General features: G+C 41.1%; 1 protein-coding gene across 50 annotated transcripts in view; it reads right to left on the bottom strand.

Moving 5' to 3' along the window:
- Positions 1 to 27,301, bottom strand: part of PPP6R3 (protein phosphatase 6 regulatory subunit 3) — a 154,059-nt gene that overhangs the window by 79,181 nt on the left and 47,577 nt on the right. For all 50 annotated transcript variants that reach the window (XM_024930605.4, XM_055094606.2, XM_034933199.3 and 47 more), the window contains one exon: positions 18,002 to 18,152. The gene's annotated coding sequence lies outside the window, so the exon portion shown is untranslated. The remainder of the gene's footprint in view (positions 1 to 18,001; positions 18,153 to 27,301) is intronic.

The following is a 27,301-nucleotide window of genomic DNA, read 5'->3' as shown; positions in this document are numbered from 1 at the left end:
TGGGAAAGGAGAAAAGTCACCCTTTTCTTAAGGGTGAAGAACAGAATATCTTCAGCAACAAGTGATAAGCAGTGAGGCCTAAATATCTAGAAGGCTTCAGAAGACTAAAGAACTAAATGATCACTGCAAACCAGTACTTTCATAGTCAAAAGCCTGAAGCAATAAACTGGTAAAATCTGTGCCATTCTTAATATACTACTAAAAACTGAAAACTAATTCTTGAGGAGTTAGAGAAACTGATTCTCCTCTGTTTACTAGGAAAACATGACAATGAAACCTAATCACTACGCCACATACATATTCATTCCTCAGCTTCATGCCCATCCTTCCTCAACAAGGAAAACAGAGTTTGCTACTTCAAATTATAGAGCTAAAAAAGTACTTATTTGTTACAAATGGAAATATAAAACAGAGGGTTCACTACATGATCTAAAGGCTGCCATTCATGATGGGATGATCTCAAATGCCACTTCTGAGACACATGACAGGATGATAGCATCACAGGAAAAGACCTCAGTAGAGACCATTCAAAGACCTTTCCTATCTGTCTATATGCTCACTGCAGAATTCTTAAACCAGAGTTTGTTAATACATACTGACTCTCTGTAACCCCCAAACGAAAACCTACGTATAAGCTGGAGCTTCACTACCCACTTAGTGAGGTGTACCATTATCATTATCTCCAAAAAAGCATGAATATCCACATGCTATTTAAAAGAGCCTAGGTAAAAGGAAGGAGGCTGCAAAGGATGGTAATCCATGTATAGCACACATTTTTAGAAGTATGTATTTGGGCCAGGCACACAGTGGCTCACACCTGTAATCCCGGCACTTTGGCAGGCACAAGGCGGGAGCATCACTTGAGGTCAGGAGTTCAAGAACGGCCTACGCAACATAGTGAGACCTCATCTCTATAAGACAAAAAAAAAATTCAAAAAATTAGCCAGGCATTGTGGCACACTCCTGTAGTACCAGCTACTAAGGAGGCTGAGGCTGTTGTAAGCCATGATTGTGCTCCTACACTCCAGCAGGGCAACAGGGTGAGGACCCTGTTTCCACAAAAAAAACAAAGAAAAAAACAAAACAAAAAAAACCCACCCACTTTAGGAGATCAGACAGGAATACATCCTGATTTTATGCTTTTATGAACATCTGCCTCAAAAAAAAAATGTTTTTTAAATAGAGATCATAGAGGGCAAAATCATTTACACTGCTAGTATAAACACTGATCAATCCAGGAATAACAGAAGGAAAACAAACTCTGTACCATGGTTACTCAAGGCTCTGTAAAAAGTAGATCCACTTCACAGGACAGGCAGTGAGATCACTGAACATTTTATATGAGCATATAATTTAAAATATAGGCAGAGTTTTTTGTTTGTTTTTTGCGAGACAGAGTCTTGCTCTGTCACCCAGGCTGGAGTGCTGTGGCATGATCTCAGCTCACTGCAACCTCTGCCTCCCAGGTTCAAGTAATCCCTACTTCAGCCTCCCAAGTAGCTAGGATTACACCATGCCATCACACCCGGCTGTTTTTTTTTTTTTTTCAGTAGAGACGGGGTTTCACAATGTTGGCCAAGTTGGTCTAAACTCCTAACCTCAAGTGATCCACCTGCCTCAGCCTCCCCAAGTGCTGGGATTACAGGCATGAGTTACCGTGCCCGGCCAAGCAGTTTTAAAGAAGCTTCCAAAAGCTCCTTAAGGAACAAGTTTTAAATAGGAATATTATAAAATGTGAAGGGTGTTATAAAAGTCTTGTTTCTAAAAAAAACTTTAAATGCTTTAAAGGACACATGGCAACAAGCTCACATCAATTAGCAGCAACAGGACCAAGACATATTTAAGGATGGCAGCCACTGTGATGATCCACCTGGACACAACATCTTACAAGAGGAGTCGATGTGGAGGACTGATGTTCAGCACAAAGCTCTGTGGGATGACACAAAGCGGGGGCCCACAGTCGGGGGCAGGGCTGTCTTGTTCCTCTATTCGATTAGTCTAATAATTATGTCCAGATGACATCACAGACCATGCTAGAGAAGCACAGCTCCTCGCACTGACAGCAGCCACTATGCTGCTAGGCTAACAGGACTTCTCTGCTCCAGACGAGGGGTGGATAGGGGCATCCGCAGAAGCCACCCAGTGGGCAATGTAACACATTTGCCAGTGAAGGAAACAAGAGCAAGCTACTTCTAATACAAATATTAAAGAAATAAGGGCAAAGATGAAATACAAGTAACAGGAAAATAACTTTGGGGAAAAGGTCAGTGGATATAAATCTTAGAAATAAATGTTTTTTTGTGATTTTCAGATGAGTGGGAAATGGTAAACAAAGTAACTTTATTATGCCATTTGATACTAATACAACTAACAAGTAGAAAAAAAGACAAAAGTATACCAAAAGATAACTTCAATGGAAGAGGGAAAAAGTTGGGTTTCCATTCATTCCCCAGAGGAAGAGAAGTGGTTCGCTGTCTGAGGGCACAGAATAACAACGCCAGTGCCACCCACCATGCTTCTGGTGGAATAATACAGCTCATGCACCTCTACGTTCTTAAAAATCACAAAACCTTTTTTTAAAATATATTTTTACTACTCTTCCCCACACTTAGTATTAAAGGCAAAGTATGAAAAATACTAAGAAATAAATCAGAAAAAAAGTGAATCTGGCATCAAGCACTTATTTTTAGCTAATAATAAACAGGGTATACATTCACCAATCAGGTGAGAAGCTATGCCTAAAACCTAGATAAAATGACACTTCTGAATTATGAATCAAGATACAACTTTTTTGCCTCAAGTAAAAACTGACTTCCCAAATCTCAACCTTATTATAAAGGAAACTCATTAAACACTGGATTTCTAAAGAAGAGTGATAATTAGTTGTGATGAAATAAGAAGGTGTTGGCAAACCAAATCCAGCTCACAGCCTGCCAGTTATGAATGATTTTGACATTTTTTAAGGGTTGTTTTAAGAAAAAAAAGGAATATATGACAGAGGCCATCTGCGGCCCACAAAGCCTAAAATATTTACTACTTGGTCTTTTGCAGGAAAGTGTAGTGTCCTTTGTTCCACAGGAAATAAAAGTCCCATTAACACCCACTTTGCTTTCTGCAGTCTCCTGAATCCACCCAACGTCTACCCCACAGCCCTTGCGCCCTGCCCAGTGAGGTGCTGACAGTCACCCGTCTCTACTCTCCCCTTCCTGGGGCACTCACCGTGTAGGTGTGGCCACATGACAGAGTTTCCTCCATTGTGCCAGGAACCATCAAACCTCCCATGGTCCTTCACCTGTATCTAGCTAAATGCTGAGGACCAAAAGAACCTGAGGGATGGTAGAACCAAAACATGGAACGTGCCGTGGTCCCCAAATCACTACATGGAAGAAAGCCACCTACTGCTGTAAGTTCCTGCCCATGCTGTTCCAGTGAGCCAGAAGCAACACTCCTGTAGCAGAGCCCGTGTGCTCCAGCAGCGTGGCCTAACTGATGAATGAGGTCCTCCAATTCCCCAGCCATCACTTTGTGGGTTTACTACGCTGATTTTAAACTTGAGATTTAAACACAAGAAAAGGAATTCTTTAGCAATTATCTGTTGTAAAGTGATTAATTCCTTTTTTTTTTTTTTTTTTTTGAGACAAGGTCTTGCTCTGTCACGCAGGCTGGTGTGCAGTGGCATGACCCTGGCTCACTACAACCTCTGCCTCCAGGACTCAGGTGATCCTCCCACCTCAGCCTCCAGAGTAGCTGAGACTACAGACCCGTGCCACCACACCTGGCTAATTTTTTTGTACTTCTGTAGAGATAGGTTCTCACTATGTTGCTCAGGATGGTCTCAAACTCAAGCAATCGACCACCTCTGCCTCTCAAAGTGCTGGGATTACAGGTTTGAGCCACCACACTCAGCCAGCTAATTCCTTTTGCTCCCCACTATTCGGAGTTAGAATAGCATTTTTCAAATAAGAACACCTTGAAATACATTTTCATGGTGAGTTTTCTTTGTATTGGACATACTACAAACTCAAAACCAAAATATATCCACAGCTAATTCCTTATGCAAAAATTATGTATTTTACCTTTTAGCCAAACAGCAAGCTGACTGGAAACAAATGGCACTGGTAAATTAGTCACCCCTGCTGGGCCTTTGCTTCTATGTGTACTCTTTCAAGTAGAAAGAAACCAGGTATGAAATAACAGTTACAAAGTTCAACTGGCCAGAGCCCTGAGGTAAAATGGAGTCCTTTAAAAAATATAACTACTCTAAACTACACAGAAAAACCAAAAAGTCAGAACTTCAACAACTTGTTTTTAGTAAACATAACTATCCTTTAAAATTCACAACCTAGACTACACAGTCACACAACAAATAATGACAGGGATACAGACTGAGAAATCCTTCGTCAGGTGACTTCGTCGTTGTGCAAACATCATAGAGTGACTTACACAAACCTATACAGTCTAGCCTACTACACACCTAGGCTATCTGGTATAGCCTATTGCTGCTAGGCTACAAACCTGCACAGCATGTTACTGTGTACTGAAATATAGACGCAGTAGTGACAATGCTAAGTACTTGTGTATCTGAACAGACACTACCATGTTAAGATGTTGTTTAGCTGAAGTAGCAAAATCACCTTAAAGAATCCCCCAAAACTGGCTGGGCGCGGTGGCTCACGCCTGTAATCCCAGCACTTTGGGAGGCCGAGGCGGGTGGATCACGAGGTCAGGAGATCGAGACCATCCTGGCTAACACAATGAAACCCCGTCTCTAATAAAAATACAAAAAATTAGCCGGGCGTGGTAGCGGGCGCCTGTAGTCCCAGCTACTCGGGAGGCTGAGGCAGGAGAATGGCGTGAACCCGGGAGGCAGAGCTTGCAGTGAGCCGAGATCGCGCCACTGCACTCCAGCCTGGGCGACAGAGCGAGACTCCATCTCAAAAAAAAAAAAAAAAAAAAAAGAATCCCCCAAAACTAATCATTCATATCAGTCATTAGGTAACAGGAATTTTCATTCGTATCAGTCATTAGGTGACAGGAATTTTTCAGCCCCATTATAACCTTATGGGAACACTGTCATATATGCAGCATATGACTGTTCTTAAAATTAGGGATAATTTCTTCCAACAAACCAGTCAGTGGGGCAAAGGGTTTAGTAAAGCCAAACTACCCTCTAATCTTTCTTCAAAATCCTAGAGTTTTTTGTAAGTTGGATTAAGTAGTTTGAAAATGGAGTTTCCTCCAAAAGGGCTAAGATTAAGAAAGCAGTTCACTGGGGAGTCATTTGTTACCTGATGTCACAGATGACAATGTCTGCTGTTCCCCACCTTCCTGTAACGTAAGACAAGTGAAAACTGCCATCTTATATACACAAAATAGGATCAAAGGATCCATTTGTTGAGTAAATCTATTCATCGAAGATCAACTGCTTTACTTAATGACCCTCTAAAATTGTTTTAAAACCTTCATGATATCAAAGCCTTTCAAAATCTGAGGCCAAGTACCTTGAATTCAAGGCATTCAAGCAGTGACACTCTCTGGAAAAAGGTGCCACCCTGTCTCTGACACAGGAACTAGGAACTGGTAAAGTGGCTAAATTATTTATAAGAGGTAGAACAAGAACATCAGTCTATCTGTAAAATTTGCCAAGGCACTGCTAGTCGAATGCTAGCATATTCAATAGGGGTCCAATTATAATTTATGTGAACCACCTACAACCCTTTGTTTTCATCAAATATACAAATCCTCTCAACCTCTTCTAGGACTACTAAGAATCTTAACAGACCTGGATTCTAACACCAGCTCCACTAATGGCTAGCCCTGAGGCCTCAGGAAACCTACTTCATCTCTAAGCCTCAGGATCCTTAGCAAAACAGGTTGTAGAGAGTCAATAAGAAAGATCCGCAATAGCAGCTAGAACATACAGGCACCAACATACACACACTCAGGCAAACAGAAGCTGCTAAGGCAATGAATATATCCAACAATGAAATCAGTGAGCTTTAAAGCTTCCCAAACTTTCATAGGCACAGGAATGAATAGTCTAGGGCCTTGTCAAAATGCAGTCTTGGCTGGGCATGGTGGCTCACGTCTGTAATCCCAGCATTTTGGAAGGCCAAAATGGGCAGATCGCTTGAGCCCAGGAGTTTGAGATCAGCCTGGGCAACAGGTGGCACACACCTGTAGTCCCAGCTACTCGGGAGGCTGAGGTGGGAGAATCACCTGAGCCTGGGAGGTTGAGGCTGTAGTGAGCTATGATCATACCACTGCAAACCGGCCTGAACAAGAGTGAGACCCTGTCCTAAAATTTAAATAAATAAATAAATAAATAAATAAATAAATAAATAAATAAATAAAACACAGTCTCAGATTCTGACTCAATAAAACAGGGCTCAGGCCTGAGATTCTGCATCTCTAGTTCCCAGATGCTGCTGATGCCTGATTTTAAACCACTGCTGACAGCTTGTAATTCATAAATGGAGGATCATTTTAATCTACATCTTCACAAATTTAAATACATATATTCAAAATAATTATACAGCCATGAAAAACATAGGAAAAGCATACTAGTGCAAACAGTACTGTGTTATTTCAGAAACTACCTCTGAAAAAGTTGATATCAGTGGGTTTTCATTCAACAAGACAGAGGCAGAACATACCATACCATAAACATGACAAAAGATAAACTATTAGAACCCTGAAGAAAGAAACTACTGGTGATCCTACCCACAAACGAGCAGTCAACTGTGGGGATGACAAGATCGTCAATGAATTTCAAATTCAAAATCTCCTATTCATATGAACTCACTATGCTTAAATTTGGCAACTTTATATCTAAGTACAATAAACTGTACACTATCAACTGCGAAATAACTGTACCCAGGACTAGCTGGGCCCAGAGCAAAATGTTCAGAGATTCCAAAAAAGATTCAAAGATTATGATGCCTTTCAAGACAGAACCCAAACAGGAGAGCATTAATCCAAGTGTTTCTGAGCATGCGAGACTGCACAGGTCACACACCCATCAAACCAGCTCTGTCTATACCTTTTAATAACTGGCCCCATTGGAATCCTCAAGATAGCAACATCGAAGTGAATATCTGATATCATATGCCAGACTGGCAATAAACACACATAAGATATTTCTAGTAGAAGTTGCCGCTACCTAAACATATGGAGCACAAACAGAACAAAATAGGAGAAGCAGCTGCTTCCACCCAAGAAAACACACAAGAAAGACTTAAGACAACAAAATGTGTTATTGACTTTTAATACTATATATTTAACAAAACACTACGAAGAAAATATTTGACACACAAATTTCACAAAATCTTATACAAAGACATGCAAGCACACGCTGCCCAAGTTCTAATTCCTATACACCCCAAGTCTCCCTTCAGCACTCCCTTCTCTCACCACTATTAAAACTACTAGAACTACACAAGCTCTGTCATCCAAGTCAGACCCGTCTAACAGAAATAAGAAATAAACTTTTGAGCCACACATTAAATGTTCTAGTAGCCACATCAAAAAAGTAAAAAACAACTAATGACATTAAATTTAAAAGTATCTAACAGAATATATCCAACAGGGCTATATTATTTCTTTTGGTACTAAGTCTTCCAAATATGATGTGTATTTTATGCTCACAGTACCTCTCAATTTCAACCAGCTACATTTCAGATGTTCAAGAGTTACACATGGCCAGTGGTTGCTGTACTAGACAGCCCCACTCTAATGACATTATGATTCAGTCTCTCTCAGCACTGAAATGGCCCCCATCTCCTTCCACAGCTACAATCACTAACGATGTTTTCCACACAAGGGCCAATGTGGGGTAGGTAAGAAGAGGTTATAGGCCATGTTTTTCCTCTTTTTTAAAATAGAAATATACAGGAGATATCATGTATATTCTTGAAATGTAACAACTTGGGCAGATATTCTTCAACTCAAAAAAGTAGATCACAAGAAAACGACAACTGTTTTGTAGCCTCTAATACCTAGAAACATTTATAGCAATAACAAGAAAGTTTTCAAATCCTTCATCTTGAAATAATGCAAAGAGCTGGATCTTGCATCAAGAGGCACAGGTGGGTCATCACTGGTTTAGACTTAAGGAGCCAAAATTAAAAACAGATGCATGCCGGCTGGGCGCGGTGGCTCACACCTGTAATCCCAGCACTTTGGGTAGCTGAGGTGGGTGGATCATGAGGTCAGGAGTTCAAGACCAGCCTGGCCAAGATGGTGAAACTCCATCTCTACTGAAAATACAAAAATTAGCCGGGCACAATGGCAGTCGCCTGTAATCCCAGCTACTTGGGAGGTTGAGGCAGGAGAATCGCTTGAACCCGGTTGGCAGAGGTTGCAGTGAGCCGAGATTGTGCCACTGCACTCCAGCCTGGGAGACAGAGTGAGACTCCATCTGGAAAAACACACACACACACACCCAAAAACAGGTACATATCTCTGAGAATTGATTTCATTTTATAAGCTAATTCAAAATATATTTTCAGAAGAAGGAACAATGCCTAGGCCACTCGAAAATGTTGGGAAACAAAGATACTTGATTAGTGTGGACAAAAAACTAGAATTCTCACTCAACCTCTAGAAAACAGACCTCACAGCATCCCTTGATTATTCCATAAGCGGCAGACGTGTTTACACCGAACCTCTGGCCGAGTTTATAAGCAGGCTGGGGAACAGGATGTACTGAACAACCAAGCTGAGGCAAGGCTGTTCATACTGGCTCATCTACTGATGCAGTGTCCAGACACCTGGAGGCTGAGGACTTCCTTCTAGGCTTGGATTCACCCATGCAGGAAGCTTAGTTGAACAGTGCCTGACAAGACCCAAATGTGAAACTGTGGGCTCCAGGAGGGTCTGGTGACTGCTTCCAGGCATGCTGAAAGCTGCATGCCACTAAGAAGGGGCCAGGGAGGAAAGTGTCTATTAACAGGAAAAAGCAGAGTCACTCCCACGGAAGTTATCTCTTAGTGTTGTAAGTTAATGAGAAACTCTTCCCCCTGACAGCAAAGCTCAATGCCCAGGGAAATTTTCACAAGAAGGGGCAGAAACATGGAACACAAAGGAGTAAAAGCAGCTGGTCTTTGAAAGCAGCTCTCACTAACTTCTAAGGAAAAAGACCACAAAACACAGAAAGTTCACGCAGTAGCTGTTTCTCCATTCTTAGTGAAGTGTCAATTTCATAAAGGTGCAGCCCCCCCTACACACACAAATTAAATCAAATATCAGGTGCCTACTAGAGTCAATATATTTCTTTAGAGAAGAGGGTAATACAAACTCAAACCCAGTTTTATCGTATCTCTGCAACTGCTTCTTCCAAAGAAGGTGTCAAAAGCAATCAGCTTTCTACCACCCAGGTATTCCAGAATCTTTTCCAGTTTCAACTTGAAACTGCTTTGATATTTCAAGCATTTCTTTGAGAATAAAGGAAATCAAATCCATTTAATATGCTATATTAATCAACAGGTATTAAAGTATTAATATGAATTATGCTAAGGAATACAGGAGTAATATGACAGATGGTCCCTAAAGCCTTGAAAAATACAATAAAATTGAGAACAGAGAAAACAGAGACAGGCAGGCATACATTTCAACCTTGTTCCACAGAAAGGTAGCTCAAGGGAGGACAACCTGGCCAAAAATGCCTCATTATATATCAAGCCTAAGTTGAGCCTCAAAATACAGGGAGCTAGGAGGTGATGAATGGAGCTGCATAACATATTCCAGGCCAGGCGATGCCTCCCTGAAAGCAGTGGACAGGAAGACCCAGTAGCTTCAGGAGTCACAGCAGTGAGAAGGCCCTGAGGACAACAGGAAGGAGCCTTTGGGTAGGTGGTAGGATTAGGTTGGCAACACAAGGCCAGACCACAAAGGGCTGTGTGTGAATGCACGGCACTGTGCAGGCTTGCTGCAGAAGCAGACAGATCCAGTGAGTTTTAACTGAGGAAAGTATGCATTAAAATATCTACAGCAGAGATTAAACAAAGTATTTTAATAACATACAGAAACAATTCTGAACAGAAGCAGACATTGGAAGTGAAGTGGAGATGACACTGATGCTGTGGTTAGTACACTCTCAACAGAGTTCATATTTCCTACAAAGGTAAAGACAGAGGGAAGAGGACAAACCTCTTTTGGGTCTGGCCAGGTGTGAATATGACTTAAATATGGGACAGGAAAGAAGGGGATGAAGGTAAGACGCCTGAGGTGGGGCACTGTAGAGACTGGCCACGGTGCTAAGACAGACACTGGAGTCTGCAAGAGCAGATCTGGAGTGTGAATGCGTTAACTGTCAATAACGCGAAAGACAGATTGGAGAGGGGTGAGCCTAATGAAGAGGGGCCCACCAGAGCAGAAGATGATGCCTTGCAATGGCATCTACGTTCAAAGCCAAGGTATCCGCTACAAGATTTCACACTAAATGACCATTAACTTCTCCAATGTCACCAGCATTCTGCCTCCTCCAAGTCTAATTTCCACTTTTTCTTCATTCTGGAGCTGTACTTTGGTGTCAAATGATACAAATTTATACTTGCCTTTAGAATTCTAAGCTGTCTGGGAAATACACAACCCTCAGAAGGCAAATGTCTATATATACACCCCGTACTAACTCCAAATACACTGCTAAGATGCTAACAGCAAGACAAGATGTACAACCTTATCATTCACTTCACTTTTTTAAAGTCAACCACCAACCAAAAAATCCAGCCTTACTTTTGTCAACTAGTTCAAATTAAAGCAATTACAGTAACGTGTTCCTCTACAAATTCTCATTATGAAACCTTGAATGTACAGGAATTTCTGTGCCTATTTTCCACAATTTCAAAAACTTCAGTCCAAGTATATGCAAAGCATGGGTTATTTCTACTACGAACAAGTTTCATTGAAGTGAGACTGAGGGGTTGTGTGGGGAAAGGCAAGTAATAAGGATGGCACAATGGTAGTCGAGTTTTTGCCAGTTGTCTTCTTAAGAGATGAAGGAAACCGAGGAGAGGCAAGGAACACCCAGCTGGTTCCAGATGCACGTGTGCATGCTGGAGGTGAGGGTGTGTGAATACAGGTAAGATGGTATGATAAAAGTCAACGTTAGCCAGGCCCAGTGGCTCACATCTGTAATCTCAGCACTTTGGAGGGGACAGTGGTAGGTGGATCACTTTAGTCCAGGAGTTCAAGATCAGCCTAGGCAACAAAGGGAGATCTTGTCTCCACCACAGAAAGTACAAAAAATCAGTCGGGCATGGTGGTGCACACCTGTAGTCCTAGCTACTCAGGAGGCTGAGGTGGGAGGATCACTTGAGCCTGGGAAGCAGAGATCACGCCACCGCACTCCAGCCTGGCTGACAGAGTAAGACCCTGTCTCAAAATTAAAAAAAAAAAAATTTTAGTCAAAGTAAAATCAGTAAATTCTCATAGGCCCTAGAAAGGTTTCCCATCTGAAGCATCCAAGATTCTTGGAATTTCTGAAACCGGGCAGGATTCCAAGAGCGAACAAATGAGTCAAACATCAGAAAGGAAGCAACAGGTAACTGGAGGAGAGTAGGAAACATGGTTATGATTGGCATGGCTATTTGCAACAACACAAAAAGTTTCTAAGTCTCCAAAACTGAAGAGATACGAGGTGGTCCTCAGCAAATGAAAAATGGTGAAACTGCTTGGCTAGAAAGGGAATTCTATACTAACGTGGTGAAGGCAAAGCTTGGAAAATCCAAGTCAGTGTGGTTTGTATTAAGTGAAACCCAGTTATGTGCCATTTATAACTCACCCAACTTGAGGTAAGTGACAATGGTCATTTATTATTCAAATATCTTTCAGACAAGGTACCCAAAGAAAATGGCCTTTCCTAATCAAGTAGAAATTCAGGAGCACACTGAGATGCTTTTGGCAAATGGTCAAAAAGAAGCAGACTTCAGATTAAGAAAAGAGCTATCAAATTCTATAATGAAAGACAGATTGGCAACTTGGTCACAAAAAAATCTTTCAAAAGCCCGTTTTTTTAAAGTTTTAGCTATTATCGTCAATCTTCCTTCCCTAGCAAACTTTGATCAGAATGTATATAACCCTGAAGTATTCAGGGCTATCTCAACAGCTTCAGGCTAGCAGCAATAAACTGTTAACCTTCAGGAAGTTCTTTCTTTTGTAAATGTTTTACAGTATGCAACCTAATGTGCAAGAAAAGTTAAAGTAGATTCATAGACTACTGAGACTGCTCAGGAATAAAAGCTCAACAGAGAATGGTCTTTATAGCTCCTTATGAAAAACAATCTTCAATCTCTCCTAGCTATTCCACAATCACATTAACTGTCTGGACACTGCAACTTTATATAAAGGTGGAAACATAATTTTTAACAGCAGCTACCAATTATTAGGTGCCTACCATACTGCCAGACTCTGGGCTTCATGCTTTTAGATACAAGATACTTCATACCTTCAAGGTTTTGTTCTCATTTCGCAGATGGAAAAAAACTAAAATTCTGAGAGGTCAAATGACTTACTACTAAAGACCAGAGCTAGTAAACATGCTAGCAGAAATGGGACACAAACCCAGGTCTGACTAGCTCCAAAGTGTGCACTTTTCCTAGTCAAAGAAGCAGTCATCAAGAGCATGACCCCAGCCCAGCCAGCTGTGTGTGGCCTCAGCTTGTAGAAGGCAGCAACGGCAGGTCAGCCTTGTAATCCAATGGCTCTCAGGACAAGTTCACGAAGAGGAACCATGTGTCTCTGTGCACAGGGTGGAGAATCACTTCCCAGACAAGACAATTGGGCATTCAGCCTGAAGAGCTCTGGACAAGCTCAGCTCTTGTGGCCAGGGGCTCTGATGGCATGGATTCACAGGATGCCACAGGCTTGTCAAAATGCACAGAAAACACAAAGCTAAGAGGAAGAGCTAATAATGGGTAAGTCAGCAGTCACACTATTTGACACAACGAATCAAGAAAAATTTATTTAACATGAATGAATATAAAGTCCTTTTCAGACAAAAACTGAAAAACAAGATAGGAAGAACGCCAGGGAGAAGAAAACTGCTGAAGTGAAGAAAAGAAACAAAAAAGTCCAAAGATTTCAGTTCATTATAAGTCCAATAGAAAGTTCTAATATTACGATGTAACTAATAAGCAAAGAAATCTCAGAATATAGTAACAGATAAATAATGTCTAGGACCAGAGGAGAAATTAATCCCACTGTGGCCTACCCTGAGCACATCACGTCACACCAGGAAATAGCATATCCTGTTCTGAAGGAAAACAAAGAGTCTGGCAACCACATGGCATCCAAAGAGATGGCCAGGACAGCAGAAAGGCTCACTACCTGGAGGGATAAAGTAACTACCTTTGAATATATTTAAAAGCTTAGAAGAGAAGACCTGTCTTGTACTGTACCCAAGGATGAAATAAGAACCAGTAAGTAAAAAGTGCAAATTATCTACAAGCAGTAGAAGCAAAACTTGCTAAAGATGAGGTCTGTGGCTGCATGAGAGGCCTCTCAATTGGAGGCGCCCTGGCAAAGCCTGAATGATTTTCTATAGGAACAGAAGGAGTTCCTGTTCTGGACAGGAAGGTTGTACTAAATGATTAACATGCTGTTTTATAAATCTCAAAATCCATTGGATATAAAAGGTACAATACATGGCTACATTTGGGCTGACATGGAGCTCCAGTAAGAAAATAGAAAAGATTATGTAACCTTCCAGATGCTTAGTGGGTTGAACCCCACGCATTCTCCACTGCTCTGGAAACTCTAGTAACACAACAAAATAAAGGACAAAGGAGAAAAAAGGAAACTACAGCCAAGAACGCCAACAATTCATGAAAAGACAAAAAACTTAAACAATTTAGGAAGTCCAATATTCAAATAAAAGAAGTTTTAGAATAACATATTATAATCTATCACCCACCTCTTGGCCAAGGGAAAAAAAAAGGTCGGGGGGGGGGGCAGGGGGGCATGGGTAGGAAATAGAAGAAAGCAATTTTCCCAGAGCTTAACAAATGTGGCTCTCCTTAGGGCCTGCACAGGCCATCACAATGAGTGGTGCGACAGATCCTCCCAAGGTACTGAGTGTAGTTCCATGGTAGCAGAGATGAAGTATCTAAACCTTCTAATGGTGGGTGGGGAGGAGGGGGACTCACAAAAACAACACAAAAAAAGGACCTAACTTAGGATCAATTCTTGAAACCAACGTTTTCAGACATGGAAGGTCTGACGGATCTATTCACACATTTTCAGGTAGCTACTGCAGAATGTTCTTCACCAAAACATGACAATACATAAAACCAGAAATACGAGACATCAAGAGATAGACGACTCCCAGAAGAAAGGTGAGGAGAAACACCAGCAGTTACGGAGAAGGTCAAGTGCAACCAGTACAGAGGAAGGCATGAGGCAGAGGGTTTGGAAAAAGTGAGTCCAAGAAAGAGACACAGCTGACTGCCAGATGTATCTGACCACACTGAAGAGAATTTTGCAAATTTTGTTAGGGATTCCGGGAATAATTAACCAAAATATACATACCTTTAATACTGACTTTATCCAAAAGGTGAAGGAGGGAAGGAGCTATCCATGTAAGAACTAAAACCTCCTCTTCATCATTAGAAGCCAAGTAGATTACAAACAGCTACATATAGGCAAATTATTTAGAAATGTGGAAATAAGGGAAAACAGCTAAGTGATGAAGGTAGCAGTCCCAAGTGAGTAATTCAGAGATGAGAAAGATGGAACAATTGTTATTTTTTGCTATAAACCTTGTGATACACCTCTGACTTTTTAGCCTCCATGAACAGTCTTCATGAAAGAACTACAGGCAGAATATTTTCAAAGAAGTTGAGAAAGACAACCTACAGTAGAATCTGATAGGACATGCTACAACTGATTCCGGTTGTGTATAGAACAGAAAAGGGCTTAGTTCAACAAACTTAGAAAACCTATAAAAATGTAAGGTGTTTAAAGCTTACAGTTATTCTTTAATTATTCGCCAGCAGGCATCTGGAGACTTTTGAAATCCATCACCTGTTACTGAACCAGTAGCACCAACAGTAAACTTCATGCACTCATGGACTTAACCATCCCAGTTTGCCCTATCCCACAGCAGGTTGATGTGGTGAAGTTTTATTGTGATTTTCTGAGCACAGGGCAAAGAACGAAATTTTTCTGAACAAGAAGAACAGTTGTAAATGACAATTACTGAACACTGGATAGCTATAGAAATCTGCCTTTGCTGAAGTCTCAATGGCTGACATGTGAATCATCTACTACATTAACGTCATTTAAACAACTTTGGTTGATAAGGAAGGTCAAGCTGCTTCATACACTTCCTGTAGGAGATGAGCTCTCCATTCTCATACAGATTGGCAGTGGACATGTTTTCTGAGCTGAAACTACAGTTACATAGCATTTTGCAGATCCTGATGCAAAGGCAAAGGCAATCTCCATATTTCAAAATCCATTCAGTTGTGCAAGTAAGGAGCTATCGCCTAAACTATAATTAGAAATGATTAATTTACTATGTAATGACATGCTAAAAAGCAAGTATCAAGAGAAGAATCCAAGAGAATTCTACATATGCCTTCCAAATAATGAATATACTCAACTGAAGTAATATGCTTGGGGACTGATAGAGAATGTGGGAGTACCTACCTCTGTAAAAAGACATTTCCAAAGATGAAAAATGTAAAACCTTGCTGCAGATCAATATTAATAGATTAGATGTACCTTTGCAATAGATTTTGATGAGAGCAACTCTGACTTTAAAGACCAATTAGGTGAAATATTATCCCCCTAGAATAAAGAATTCCAGTCTTCTCACTAGTAAGAGAGAGCTGTATTATAGAAAATTGAACTAAATTATTACATTATGAATCTCATCAATAACAAAGCCTGTAAAAAATTGTTGTGTCTCTTCGTATATAAATACCTTCATAAAATCCTCTTTTTTGCCTCTTGGCCCACAAAACCTAAAATATTTATTAACTGGCCTTTGCAATAAATGCTTTGTTTGCCAGCCCCTGGTCTAAAGTGCCCTATACCTACAGTGCTGTTCCTCTCCAGGAACTCTCATAACCACCTGGCATTGATTCTAGGACTCCTGGAGACTTTGAAGGGTTCACTCTAGTGTAGGACAGCATGCTGACGAGCAGAGATGTGTAAAAGGAGGAGGAGGAATAACTAAAGGTAAGAAATTGTTCCACAAGCTGCCAAAGCTAAGAATCTCTATCAGCAAAGAAAAACAAAATAAACAAGGAGAGAGAGGGAAAGTCTCAAATATTATCCTGAGAAATGCCTCTGACATTTTAGCTCCTACCACCAAACAATTAATGATACCTTATTTTGTGAAAAGTACTAAAGATACAAAGAAGTTACAGCTGTTTGCTCACAAAATACTTAAAATGTAGTTAAGAGAAAAAAATAATTCTAAAATAACTTAATGAGATGCTCTGAGAGTTCACAAAGGAGTGATCACAAGGGAACTGGAACAATCCAAGGTGGTTTGACAAAAAAGGCAGGAAGAAAGCTGAGCCCCAGAAGACATGAATTCAAATACAAAGAACAATAATAAAACTCTGTGAGGCCGGACGCGGTGGCTCACGCCTGTAATACCAGCACTTTGGGAGGCCTAGGCAGGTGGATCACTTGAGGCCAGGAGTTCAAGACCAGCCTGGCCGACATAGTGAGACACCGTCTCTACAAAAAATACAAAAATTAGCCGGGCGTGGTGGTGCACGCCTGTAATCCCAGCTACTCAGGAGGCCAAGACCGGATAATCGCTTGAACCCGGGAGGTGGAGATTGCAGTCAGCCGAGATCGCACCACTGCACTCTGGCCTGGGCAACAGAGCAAGACCCTATCTCAGAAAACAAACAAACAAACAAAAAAACTCTATGAGACAAGGGGCCACAAGGGGAATGAATACTTGCAGAGAATTCTCCACATGGGATTCATCCGGAAGAATATTGAGGTAAAGCTGAGGAAATCCTAAGTCATGTACGAGAATCTGAATATCAGGGGCAAGAATTGGACATCACTGTTTAAGCTCAAGGGGAACCTGCAAGGGTTGAGTAGGACTGTTCTTCAGGAGCTGGGGCTGAGGAGACATCATATGCAAAGTAGTACTTCAGATGCCTAGGAAACATCCACCTGCCAGTGAGAAGCAGAGACCCCTCACAGCAAAACCACCATAGTATCTCTCCAGGCAACAAAGTCTGACCTAGCTTTGCAGCTGTGGTAACAAAAAGAAAAAGACAGTTGCAAGAGTCAACAGTAGAACCAATAGGCCCTGGTAAATCACTGCTCATCAGGATAAAAAGAAAGCCAAGTAAAAAGTGACTAAAATTTCAAGTCTTAGAGCTAGCACCAGCACCAGTTCAGGAAGGTAGATGATTAAATGATTTTTGTCTACCTTCTAGAGATACAATGGGGACAAGTGAAATTTGATTAACTATGTTTGCATGTCCCCCAAAAGGACCTACTGCGCCACTTCTGCCACTTCCTAGTAAATGCCAACTGAGCCAAAAGTCAAATATGCAAATTCAATCTCTAATCTTTAATAAAAAATTCTAAAGTGATGGAGATTAGGACTCAGAAAGACAAAAGTGGCTGACCAGAAGTCAAACGTCCTTTCGCTGGTATAAAACAAAAACACACAGAGACAGAGTCCCGGTGCCCTGGAAGCAGTGGCCTGGGCGGCGAGTCTTTCTCTGCATGCTACTACTTCAGCTTACTAGGCCTGGCTGGTCTTTGGCGCCCCTCTCAATAACCCCCTATAAACTTAGAATCCCTTGAGTTCTGTAGATTTAAGATATACCAAAGCAGACTGAAGAGGCTGTCATTTAACTTCCTAAAAATACCACAGTACCACAGAATCATATTGTACCTAGCTCAGAGAGACTGGTCTCCACCTGGTTTGCTAAGACTCCAGGGTCTCACAATAGAACCATAGCTTTCCTTGATGTCATTAATGGAAGGAAACTCCTGCTAATCGTAATGGTCTTACCTTTCAAACCAAGTTTAAAAATTAAAAGAAATGTTTTCTTCTTTGTGGCTCCTTGCCCATTACAGGTTATCCTGGTAACAGTTTTCCTCCAATTTACTGCATTAGCAGATTAGCAGGAATAAAGTGGGATATGGATATGAAACAAGCTCTCCTGTAAAAGAAAAAAAAAAGCAGATAATCACATATGTTCTCTTTTGGTGTAATGATAGCTGCCATTAAAGCATACTGGGTCAGGGTCTTGGGCCACACAGAACTATACCGCAGGGAATTAAAAAGTTCTAGTTAATCACTAAAATTTTTCTATATGAACATAAGAAAAAAAGCACTGTCATCTCTCTACCTTAGCTTTTATCCTACCCTAAACAGTAGCTCAGAAGTAAATACAGATGTCATAATAGCACTATCAATGAGTGAAGAAGAAAAATACATATTCTTACCTTTGTCTTCTGAAAGCATCAATTCTATTCTTATCCAACATAGGGTCCACTATAAAGGCACCACACTTTCAAATACTAAAATTTTACAATTTCCTTCCTTTAAATGCCCCCTGGCAGTCCACTTAATACGTTTTATCAGGAAGCGTGAGTAGAACATTAAGATCACTGAAGTTCTAGCTATACTCAAATTCAGTCTCTAGTGTCAATTAACCGAACACTGCACATGAAAAGAATAGAAATTATCTTTCAAGGTATGCACTTCATATATAGCTTAATACTGTGGAAAAAGACTTAAACTGTGGACATTGAACTAATTAGAATTCCTCTAAGTAGTGAAGCCTGACAGGGCCAAAAAAAAAGAAATCCTCTAAGAATGCAATCTACAAAGCATTTCCAAAACTGCCTTTCCCCCATAAAACTCATACTACATTGTGATAGCAACATTTTCCCTCAAGTAAGATAATAAATCATGTTAAACATTTGTTAAAATCAATCAACAAAAATAACAGTAACAAGCCTCGGTGCAAATTAAAACGAGTATATTTAATTTTAAAAATAAAATATTTTACCAGTTAGGTGGTTTTTGACTATACACTGCAAAAAGTATAATCATCCAAATTTTTGCTTAAAATGAGAACAGACCATGTGGCTGTGCTGCTGGAGTCCTTAGACAAAACAGAAAGGTCCTGTATGGCAAATCCCTCTTCCCTCCAATTTAGGATCATGTATCACATCTAAAGTCCTATTTCCTTAATTTCCTCTCATCTGAAACAGTTCAACGTTTTTTTCCATTCATTTCACTGACATCTTTGAAGAATATGGGTTATGTGCTTCTGGCAGTAGTACTACATAAATGAAGCTTTGTTTCTCCTGGAGCATCACAGAAAGAGACAAGATGATGTCAATTTGCCCCATTATTGGTGATAATTTCAATCACTTGGTTAAAATTATATTTGCCAGATTTCTTCACTATAAACTGAGGATTTTCCTTTGTAATTAATTCATAATATGTAGAACAATACTTAAGAGACTATGTTCTTACAACGTTCATCCAGTAGTTTTAGTGCCAACTGGCAATTCTTGTCTTAATCAATTGATATTCAGTTATGAAAATGATGAGGTTTTTGAGGCTCTACTGTTCCTCCTGACATTCAAACTTCAGTGAGGGATGCTCCCTTCTCCCCACTTATTCTTTCCTTATGTCATCAGTATGGACTCATAGATTCGTATTTTATTAACTTTTTTTTTTTTTTTTTGAAGACAGGGTCTTGCTCTCTCGCCCAGGCTGGAGTGCAGTGGTGCAATCTCAGCTCACTGCAACCTCCACCTCCTGGGCTCAAGTGATCCTCCTGCCTCAGCCTCCTGAGTAGCTGGGATTAGAAGCAACCGCCAACATGCCTGCTTAATTTTTATATTTTTTGTAGAGACGGGATTTCACCATGTTGGCCAGGCTGGTCTCAAACTCCTGACCTCAAGTGATCCGTCCGCCTTGGCCTCCCAAAGTTCTGGGATTATAGGTGTGAGCCACTGTGCCTGGCCAATTAACATCATTATTCATTCTGATGTTCAAATTGTCCCACATTTGGCCAGTGGGAGCCCCTTCCTGCATGCTCTTGTGTGCTTTTCACAGTTCTCAAGCACTTCCTTATTTCCTCATGTAACATGTTCTGGATTTGTCTTATGCATTCTCTGTTCGGCTTTGAAATCTGCCATTTCTCCAAGGAGTCTTGGTTCCTTTTAGTGGGGGATAATTTAAAAATGAAGGTCTGAGAGCAAAGTACGTTCATAGATACTGAGGCTGTCACTTCCTCTGTCCTTTTATAGCAAACAAAGCTGGGAAGGAATGTCAATTTCATATGCTCCAACTCTGTTGTGTATCCCTGACTTTTAAATATGAATGAAAACCAAGGATTACCAGACACCTCCAGAAAGCCTCTACCATAAAAAGTAGCAAAACAAACAGAAAAATGCAAGTTAGAGGAAAAGACAATCAGAAAACAGGAAAGAAAACTGAAAGCCTAAAATGGAACATTTTAGCAACATTTTCCAACATCCAACCAACAGGGGTTCTAAAAAAAAAAAGAAAGAACAAAAAAACAGAAGGGAGGAAATCAGATAAATAATTCTCAAAACCGTTACTTAAAACAGACCCATACCAAGGAACATCACTGTTAAACGGCATGACCCTGGCACAAAGAAGAGCCTAGGTCTTCCACAACCAAAAATCTGAATAGTTTCAGATTTCTCAAGAACAGAAAACAAAAAAGTGAAGTAACACATCACATCCATTAGGATGGCTACTATAGGAAAAGAAGAAAAAAAAACAGGAAATAAGTGTCAATAAGGATGTGGAGAAACTGGAACTCTTGCGCACTATTGGTGGGAATGCAAAATGGTACAGCAGCTGTGGAAAAACCGTTACGTTCATTCCTCAAAAAATTAAAAATAGAATTACTATATGACCCAGCAAGTCCACTTATGGTTCTACACTCAAAAGAACTGAAGGCAGGGTCTTGAAAAGATATTTGTGTACCTGTGTTCATGGCAGCATTACTCACAACAGCTAAAACATGGAAGCAACCCAAGTGTCCATCAACAGATGAATGGGCAAGTGAAGTATGGTAGAGACGGAGTATCCCCTGTCCAAAATGCTTGAGACCAGAAGTATTTCAGATTTCAATTTTTTTGCATTTTTAAATATCTGCATATACATAATGAGATATCTTGGGATAGGGCCCAAATCTAAACATATAATTCAGTTGTGTTTAAAGTATACTTTATACATATATCCTAAAGGTAATTTTACACAATATTTTAAATTAACTGTGTATTGTGTGTCTATATTTTGACTGCAACCAGTCACATGAGGTCACATGTGTTGTATGAGGTCAGGTGTGGAAACTTCCACTTGTGGCATCGTGTTGGCACTCAAAAAGTTTCAGATTTTGAAGCATTTCGAAATTTCCAATTAGGGATGCTTTAACCTGTATATACATACAATGGAATCTTATTCAGTCTTGAACAGGAAATTTTGATATACGCTACGATGTAGATGAACCATAAAGACGTGCCAAGTGAAATAAGCCAGTCACAAAAATGACAAAAATGTATTTTGAATAAAGGCAGAAGACTATGTAATTCCAACTTATTGGAGGTACTCAGAATAGTCAAAATCAGAGCCAGAAAGCAGAACAGGAGATGGAGGATGGTGCTGATTGCACAATGTTATGAAGGTATACTATTAAACTGTACACTTAAAATGGCTAAGATGGTAAATTTTTTAATATGTATTTTATTACAATAAAAAAATGATAATGGGGCAATGTCTAAAGAATTCTGAAGAGATGCGTTCTGGCTGAATGTCTGTCCTCCCTCTCTTCCACTCATATGTTGAAGTCCTAACTCCCAGCATGGTTATATTTGGAGAAAGGAAGTAATTACAGTTAAATGGAGTCACAAGGGTGGGACCCTGAATTGACAGGATTAGTGTCCTTATGAGACACCACGTGCACATGAACACAAGGAAAGGCCATGTTGAGAAAGTCTGGGTCATAATCTCGAAAGACACAATCCTGAATGCCACAATCCCGAATGCTGAATGCTCATCTGCAGTGGATTCTAATTATTGACTGGATAACTTTGGGAACATTAGAATTCTGGGCGTGTTTTGGAACGTCGGTTTGCAAGCTCTTCCGAGCTGGTATGACTTTTCTTTCTCTTCTCCATGTTCTCATTGTTTCAGGATTGCTGCCCCCCCACTGCCTCACCCCTCCAGCTCCTGGTTCTTTGTCCCAGCCATCTCCTGTGGTACTGTGCTGTGTCTGCCTTGTGGAGACCCTGAGGATGTTCTGGATGGAGTTACCAAGCCCCCGACAGGCTGGTCCAGTTCCTGGCCTCAACAAAGTATGTGTCCTTTTGCCTCAGGAGACCAGCTGCTCCCTAAAGGCTGCAGCCCCCAGCAGAGTTTGGCCTGTTTTTCTGCCTGTTTCACAAGAGAGTGAGCCCCCCTGGCTCCAGCTGCCCACCTGCACGAAGCTCTGTTAATGGCTGGGACCCCCGTAGCACCTGGGCCCCCAGCCTGTTGCTGGGCCTGGGCTTCAGCTTCTCTCCAACTCCCATCTACTCCACATCTGGTCCTGGGAGATGTTTTCTTTCCTTTTGAGCATGAAAGATCAAAAGCCCTAAAGTCTAAAATCCTGAAAATTATAATCCCAAAAGATCAAAATCCCAAAAATATAATTCTGGAAAAAAATAATTTAAAAAAACTTTCGGAAGACATGTATTTATATTTTCAAAGGGGGATTTCAGGCCAGGCATGGTGGCTCACTCCTGTAATCCCAGCACTTTGGGAGGCCAAGGCAGGTGGATCGCCTGAGGTCAGGAGTTCAAGACCAGCTTGGCCAACATGGCGAAACCCCGTCTCTACTAAAAATACAAAAATTAGCTGGGCGTGGTGGTGCACACCTGTAATCCCAGCTACTTGGGAGCCTGAGGCAGGACAATCACTTGAACCTGGGAGACAGAAGTTGCAGTGAGCCGAGATCACACCACTGTACTCCAGCCTGGGCGTCGGAACAAGACTCCGTCTCAAAAAATAAAAAATAAAGGGGGATTTGAGAAACATAAAAAAAATGAGAGAATACGTCATAGGTCACTTTACACAATAAAATAGGCAATAATCACATGCATATTTTTGCAAGGATACAAGGTATAATTCAAGTCTAATAATGACAGTCACATGGGTAGACTAACAGTCATGAGCAGACAAACTACATTCATAAAGAAATAGGTTAAAAAAAAAGCAAAATGCATAAATGCATATAACAGCCAGCATGGTGGCTCAGGCTTGAGATCCCAGAGCTTTGGGAGGCTCTGACGGGTGGAATGCTTAAGGCCAGTTCAAGACCAGCTGGGCAACACAGTGAGATCCCACCCCTACAAAAAAAAAAGTTTTTTTCATTAGCTGGACTTTGGAGTAAGCACCTGCAGTCCTAGCTACTCAACAGGCTAAGGCAGGAGGGTCACTTAAGGCCCAGGAGTTTGAGGTTACAGAGAGATATGATCACGCCACTGCACTCCAGCCTGGGTGACAAAGCAAGACCTTGTTTCACTCATTCATTCGTACATACATTAAAATGCATATAACTACGGGTGGTAATTGTATGCAATCAGCTTTACAACTGCAGTCATCTACAACCTATGTCTTTTGATGAGATCTACCAAAAACCACGATGGATCAACATCACATATGCAGTTGCTCAGAGAGCTAAGATCTTTAATTTTATCTTTCACAAATGCAGATATACAAAAAAGGAAATCTCTTCATTTACTGAGGAAGTTTCAACTGTTTTACACATATGTACAACGCTTACACACAAAGTCAACACTGTAAAAATGTACTTCTGTGGAGTCAAATGTGCAAAAAACGCATAAAACAAAAACAATATATACAACTTATACCACCAGTATTGAATATGATGTGAAGACTAAATATATAGCATAGCAAACTGGCGCTATGTGTGAATGGGCAGAAGTCTTATAGGACTGAATAATTTGGCAGAAGAGATTTCTTGTAGTTTTTGTCTGTCTTCACTACGTCTATGATCTTCGAAACACTTGTTGCACTTGTATTTGAAGAGTGGTTGTGGTCTTCAAACTCTTTAAGTACATGCTGTCTGTTTCAAAGTCTGTTATGTCCAGCTGTTGCAATTAAGCAATTTTCTGCTTTCATAGCCCCAATAATAATTAACTTTAACATTTTTATCTTTCACCATTACGTAGCCTCATACACTTATCACAGCCTTTTTGCAAGGGAACAATTTCACAGATCTGTTCCATTGTGTTTTAAGAAACACGGTAAGAAGGAATATTTGACTTCCCCAATACCAGATTTGTATTAAGCTCCTCCAGCAAGACAGAACTGGTAAGATATGTATACAGATACATGAGAGGGGATTTATGCGGGGAATGAGCTCACACGATTATGGTGCTGGGAAGTCCCATGACAGGCAAGCTGAAGACCCCCGGGATGCCGGTGACGAGGTTCAATCCAAGTCCAAAGGGCCTGAGAACCAGGGACGCCAGTGGTCTCTAACTCAGTCCACAAAAGCCTCAGGACCCAAGGGGGCTGCTGGTGTATATCCTGGAGTCCAAAGGCTGGCAACCCTGGATTTCTCACATCCAAGGCAGCAGAAGAGTCTGGACCCTGGTTGATTGGATGGTACCTGCCAACACTGAGGGCAGATCTTCCCCGCAGCCCACTCAGACTCACGCATTAGTGAGTGAGGTATTATCAATTACAAAATAGGGATAATAACTAATAACAGGAATGGACAAGCACTTGTACAATGCCAGCACAAAAGGTTTGTAAGGGCAGACATTCATACCTGACGTTTTGTGATTAAGCAAGTGCGTTTAGATGCTGTTTGAGAATTTTTCCATCTCCTCTGAAAACACTCTCACAGACACACCCAAAACCTAATGTTTCACCAGGTTTCTAGGTACTCCTTAGTTAAGGTGCCATCTAAAACTGAGTCCACAAGTCCACCTATTGTCAACCTGGCACCCACACGCATCTCCTTAAACCATACTTAATTTACGAATAAAGACAATAACAAGGTAATAGTTCCGTCTAACGTGATGCAACTATCCTACGCACAACCAAAAACATACTGTCCCTTCCCCAGTAATTGGCTTTCAGGGCTTCAACACTCAGGATTTTAATCTTTTGTGATTTTCAGGATTTTAGAGATTATGATCTTTAAGGATTCTGATCTTCAGGGATTCTGATCTTTAGGTATTCCAACATTTGGGATTATGGTGCTCCAGACTGTGTCATCTGGTATGATGATTGGCACCACATGTGAGAAGAGATGGTGTCTCTAAACCAGAAAGAGGCCACTCTCTAGAAACCAAATTGGCAAGAAGCTTGATCTTGAACTTCTAGCTTACAGAATGTGAGAAAATAAATTTCTGTTGTTTAAGCCACCCAGCCTATGATATTTTGTTATGGCAACCCTGAGCAGACTAATATAGAAGGAAAACTATTTCCAATCCAAAAGCATATACACAGTCAAACTTTATCAATCACGAGTACACAGAAAGACACACAGTCTCAACAGATCTAGCTCCTATACACCTTTCTCACTGAAAACTACTGGCAACTATGCTCCACTAAAACTAAGGAGAGCAACAAGGTAACACAGAACACAGGAATAGGAGATCCAATGGGGAGAAAGAGGTAAAAAGAACCCCCAAGGTCGCAGAATGGGAGAGCCAGCAGTCCAAACTAGAAAGATTCCTTCAAAAGGATAAAGATGAGGGAAGATCTGAATATGTAACTGGCTAAAAGTCTGAGGCTAAATTAGTGATAAGTACATTTAAAACACACACACACACACACACACGGCTGGGCGCAGTGGCTCATGCCTGTAATCCCAGCACTTTGGGAGGCCGAGGCGGGTGGATCATCTGAAGTCAGGAGTTTAAGACCAGCCTGGCAAACACGGCGAAACCCCGTCTCTGCTAAAAATACAAAAATTAGCCAGGTGTGGTGGCACACACCTGTAATCCCAGCTACTCAGGAAGCTGAGGCAGGGGAATCGCTTGAACCCAGGAGGCAGAGGTTGTCATGAGCTGAGATCGCGACACTGCACTCCAGCCTGGGCAACATGGTGAGACTCCAACTCAAAACACACACACACACACACACACACACACACACACACACTCTAACACAGTAACACATTTCAAGAGGAAACCAAAAGTTGTTTAGGAAAGGAAAGTATTTGTAATTTATACCACTTAACAGCTATAAATAGTATACATGGGCCAGGCGCGGTGGCTCATGCCTGTAATCCCAGCACTTTGGGAGGCCAAGGCGGGCGGATCACAAGGTCAGGAGTTTGAGACCAGCCTTACCAACATGGCGAAACCCTGTCTCTACTAAAAATACAAAAATTAGCCGGACGTGGTGGCGCATGCCTTAATCACAGCTACTCAGGAGGCTAAGGCAGGAGATTCGCTTGAACCCGGGAGGCAGAGGTTGCAGTGAGCTGAGATCACACCATTGCACTCCAGCCTGGGCGACAGAGTGAGACTCCGCCTCAAAAAAAAAAAAAAAAAAGTATGCATGGTCGTAATGTAGTATACGTGGTTGTAATGAAAAAACTAAATAGTGATTTAACCAAAATGTTAACAAACCTCTATTGGGTGGATAGGGAAGACAGAAAACAGGGATGAAGGTGCAGTAAAGGAGAGAAGAGAGAGCCAATCCTTATCTTCCATGTCAGAAAATCAATAGACACTGGTTAGAACTAAAAAAATCAGAAAGTATACACACAAGTATGAACCCTTCAAATACAGTCTTCAGACATATGGAGGTAAATAAGTATTTTTAACTGGTTAAAACAGTCCAAAGTATTACACTATCTCCAGGAAAGGGAAAAAAAGAGAGTGGGATACTTAAGGACTCCTGTTTGTCTTACCCAATCTAGAATAGGTGACTCCGAAATATGGACATATAAAGCTTTAGTTTAAAGAAAAACATAAAGTTTTTAAGAAAAAATGCTGGGGCTCATGCCTATAATCACGACATTTTGAGAGACCAAGGCAGGAGGATCACCTGAGCCCAGGAGTTCGAGACCAGCCTGGGTAACATGGCAAGACCCCATTCTCTACAAAAATTTTAAAAATCAGCCAAGCATGGTAGCACACGCCTGTGGTCCCAGCTACTCGAGAGGCTGAGACAGGAAGATCACTTGCCCAGGAGGTTGAGGCTACGGTAAACTGTGTCGCGCCACAGCACTCCAGCCTGGGCTACCTAACAAAACCCTGTTTCAAAAAAAACAAAGAAGAATGTTGG

This window comes from Pan paniscus, chromosome 9, assembly GCF_029289425.2.
Source record: "Pan paniscus chromosome 9, NHGRI_mPanPan1-v2.0_pri, whole genome shotgun sequence".
NCBI lineage: Eukaryota > Metazoa > Chordata > Mammalia > Primates > Hominidae > Pan > Pan paniscus.
Note: the sequence above shows the minus strand (reverse complement) of the source record. Positions and strands in the feature narration are given on the sequence as shown.